The 4,669-nt window shown below is 22.1% G+C and overlaps 6 annotated features.

Annotated features, from left to right (window-relative positions):
* Positions 1 to 2: 2 nt before the first annotated feature.
* Positions 3 to 157: a repeat region.
* Positions 158 to 160: 3 nt separating this feature from the next.
* Positions 161 to 741: a repeat region.
* An 8-nt stretch (positions 742 to 749) lies between these two features.
* Positions 750 to 783: a sequence feature (AT_rich).
* A 4-nt stretch (positions 784 to 787) lies between these two features.
* Positions 788 to 2,761: a repeat region.
* Positions 2,762 to 3,342: a repeat region.
* Positions 3,343 to 3,345: 3 nt separating this feature from the next.
* Positions 3,346 to 4,669: a repeat region.

Here is a 4,669-nt window from a genome sequence, read left to right as displayed (position 1 = left end):
TCTTTATCATTATTATTCATTTATTGTTATTGAAGTTCTTTCTTTTCTTTGAACTTGAATATCTGTTTGTTGTTTGATTTTCTTTACAAGACTCTATTACATTACTCAATAACATGGCAACAAAATTTGTTATATATTCTGAATTGATAAAAGGATCGCAATAAAAAGTAGTTAATTAATGTTAATAATTTCATTTTATATTGTTCAGTGGAGATTAATTAATCCATTTCCTTTAAAAGTGTTTATTCATCATCTATTAGTTCATTCTTTGATTTTAGTTGTTGAATTATGATAATTTCATTTTCTCATTTATTTGATATGGAAATAGAGTATTTTAAATATCCATTATTTAAATATTCATTATTTAATTTCTATTTGATTTTGATGAGTATTAAATTCTTCTTTATTTTCTTATTTTAAGAAGAATATATAATTACTACTGTATTACTTTGGGTTAATATTCTTTTTAGTATCAACCACTAGACCATTTTTTTGATAATCTTATATTATCAAATATATTTGTATCATATTAAGTAATAATATCATCTTTATAAATACCTATTCGTTTATTATCAATGATATCCCATCATTGTACATAATAATCACTGCTATTCTTGAAGTATTGATTATGATGTTTTTCTAACCAAATACAGCATTATAACCAGTCCATAACTGGTAGATTTGAATGGTGATAATATTTTAGGGTTCTGTGTAGTTCTTTGACATACCACATTCAAATCTTAAAGAAGAATATAATAAAAAATAAATAACATTTAATTTAATGAATAAAATGAAATGACGTTTATTAAAATAATAGAATGATAAAATAATAAATAAAATGAGTATTATAAATGTGTATTTAGTTATTTAATCATCTTGTTTTAATCTTAAATACATTAAATTAAAATGGAAGAGTTAATAAACAAGAACACTCATTTCTTTAAAGAAGAAATAGAAACAATTCCAAATATTCAACAATTAATTGATGATATTAATAAACATTATCATTATTATTTAGGAAGTATTAAAAATGAAATGTTTGAAATAAAACCAGATGAAACATATTCAGAAGCAATTAAAAGAGGAGAAGGAATATTTGATAGGATTGATGAAACAGAAAGAAGAAGAAAACTAATAATAGAAAAAAGTCAAGAAACAATTAACATAATAGAAATAATAAAGAATAAAATGAACAAAATAATAGAAGAATGTAATTGCGATGAAGAAATACTAGGTAAAACAAGGAATGAATTAATTAATAAAATCATTTCAATTGAAGAAATGGTGATGAAAAACAAACTATTCAGAACACCAAAAGAAAGTGATAAAATCACGGAAGAATTTAATAAAAAGAAAAAAGAATGGGAAATATATTATAGTGATTATTTTGAGAGGAAGAAGAGACAAGAAGAAGAAAGAAAGAAACAAGAAGAAGAAAAGAAGAGAAAAGAGGAAGAAGAGAAAAGAAGAAAAGAAGAAGAAAGAAAGAAACAAGAAGAAGAAAGATTAAGAATAATGAAAGGAATGAATACAATTGAAGAAATGAAACAAATAGAAGAATGGACAAATAGAAAAGTATCCAATATACTATTTGATTCAGATATTGATAATTGGGATATTAATACATCAGTATTTAATCAAAGAATAATAAATAAAGAACATATAATAATTATTATTGAAGATACAAATGGAAATAAATTTGGAGGATATGTTAATGTGAAAATTGATAAAGTTAGAGAATGGATAAATGATCCAAAATCATTTTTATTTTCATTAAAATCAAAAGGAAGAATAAAAGGAATGATGAAATTTGATATTAAAGAACCACAATATGCATTTTATTTATATAATCAATCAAATGATTGGTTGTTTGCATTTGGATATGATGATATTACTGTTTATAAAGAAAATGATAAAACAAAATCATATTGTAAACAACGTTCATTTGAATATAAAGGAATAACAAATGCACTTTGTGGAAATGAAGATTTCACACCACAACGAATTATTGTAATTGAAATGAAATGATTTTTATTCATTATTATTTATTTGAAATATAAAAATAAAAAAGAATATAAAATAAAATCAATAAATGAATATGAACAGCCATTTCTTTCATCTGCCAATGAATGAAATGGTGAATATAAAAATGGACATATTTCATTCTGGTTTTATTTCATTTCATTTGAAATAATCATATTCATTGTGTTAATTTAATAAATAATAAAAAGAAATAAGAATAAAAGATAAATAAAATATAATAAAATATTTATTTTATTCTTTTTTATTTATTTTTTATTTTATTTATATTATTTTATATTTATTTATTTTATTCTTCTTTTATCTTTATATTTATTATATATTTCTTATTTTATTATTTATGTTATATTCTTATATCATTTTATTCTTATTTTATATTTATTCATTATTATTCATTTCTTATTAATATTGTTAAATATCAATACAACATATAATAAATAAATGATATAAGATAATCAACAATAAATAATAATAATAATAATATAAACAAACAATATAAACAAATATAAAATGATAAAAAGATCATCTAATATAAAATAATAACAACAAAGAATAAAAATAAGAAATGGATGATGTTTAGAAAAGAAAAATTGACAAAAAGAAGAAATGAGTGATGTTAATCAAAGATAAAAATCAATATAAAATAAAATATAAAATAAAATATAATAAATAATAAGAATAAGAATGATTATATCTTATTTTATTAATATAATATTCTTTAAGATTTGAATGTGGTATGTCAAAGAACTACACAGAACCCTAAAATATTATCACCATTCAAATCTACCAGTTATGGACTGGTTATAATGCTGTATTTGGTTAGAAAAACATCATAATCAATACTTCAAGAATAGCAGTGATTATTATGTACAATGATGGGATATCATTGATAATAAACGAATAGGTATTTATAAAGATGATATTATTACTTAATATGATACAAATATATTTGATAATATAAGATTATCAAAAAAATGGTCTAGTGGTTGATACTAAAAAGAATATTAACCCAAAGTAATACAGTAGTAATTATATATTCTTCTTAAAATAAGAAAATAAAGAAGAATTTAATACTCATCAAAATCAAATAGAAATTAAATAATGAATATTTAAATAATGGATATTTAAAATACTCTATTTCCATATCAAATAAATGAGAAAATGAAATTATCATAATTCAACAACTAAAATCAAAGAATGAACTAATAGATGATGAATAAACACTTTTAAAGGAAATGGATTAATTAATCTCCACTGAACAATATAAAATGAAATTATTAACATTAATTAACTACTTTTTATTGCGATCCTTTTATCAATTCAGAATATATAACAAATTTTGTTGCCATGTTATTGAGTAATGTAATAGAGTCTTGTAAAGAAAATCAAACAACAAACAGATATTCAAGTTCAAAGAAAAGAAAGAACTTCAATAACAATAAAATGAATAATAATGATAAAAGAAATAACAAGAAAATAGTGAATAGAAAAAGAAGAATAGAAATAAAAACAAATAAGAAAGAAAGTAAATATAATGATAATAAACATTATACAAATAAGAAATCTAAATTATTAACAACAAAAGAAATTCAAAAGAAAATTAAAAGAATAACAAGAAAATGGGAGAAATGAGAATATTCAGAAATACTTAAAAAGTATGAAGGTAAAGAAATGGTATAATATTCTCCAAGAAGTATATTCAATAAGAAAGAAGAAAACACTAGAGAAAAACAAAGAAGAATTCAAATAGAAAACAAAAGATTGGAAAAGTGAAGATATTAAAAGAATCGAAGAATGAATCAAAAACAAAAATCGAAACAAAGAAATGAATGATAGATGTAAATATGCAAGAATAATAAATGAAAAAGAAAATAAAAGGAAAACACAAGATAAAGAAGAGAAAAAGGAAGAAGAAGGCAACAAAGAAGAAATCAACACACTTCAAAATAAAATTAAAGAAATAGAAGAAACTATTAAAGAACTTCAAACAAAAAAGATGGAAGAAGAACGAACCATTTCAGATGAAATGATTCAAAAAGCACGAGAAACAGTCAGGAAAGAGTTTAAAGAAGAAATAGAAAAGATTCAAACATAAATAAACAATATTCAAACTACATATAATGAAATAAAAAAACTCTAAATTAAAATAATAAAATATTTCATTACAATCAAAAATAAATGAAGCAAATGGTAGAAGGATCATAGAAGTAGGAGGTAAGGATGAAACCATCCGTACACTCCGAGCTAGCTATGAGAAGCTGAAGAAGGAGAAGGACGAAGTCCTTAAAGGTGATGAGCTGGAGAAGAAGAGGGCTGATGAGCTGGAGAAGAGTGCTGAGCTGCTAGAGAAGAACATAAGAGATAAAGAAAATCAAATCTCTGTATATCAAAAAAGTGGGATTGAAAACTATGAGATGAAGAAAAAACAAAAGAAGAATTAGACCATACACAAAGAGAAAATGAAGAACAAAAACAATTAATATCAAAGCACAGAAAGTATCGAAATTTTTTATCCCAGAAGAACTGGAGAGAGAAACATGATATTATGATAATACACAATACTGAGACATCATCATCGTGACATACAATGACAAACTATATATGAAATACATCTGAATAGAGAGAGAAG

The sequence above is a fragment of the Entamoeba dispar genome, genomic scaffold (genome assembly GCF_000209125.1).
Source record: "Entamoeba dispar SAW760 scf_1105229463777 genomic scaffold, whole genome shotgun sequence".
In the NCBI taxonomy this organism is placed as follows: domain Eukaryota; phylum Evosea; order Mastigamoebida; family Endamoebidae; genus Entamoeba; species Entamoeba dispar.
The sequence above is the reverse complement of the archived record's forward strand: the minus strand, read 5'-3'. Positions and strand labels throughout refer to the sequence as shown.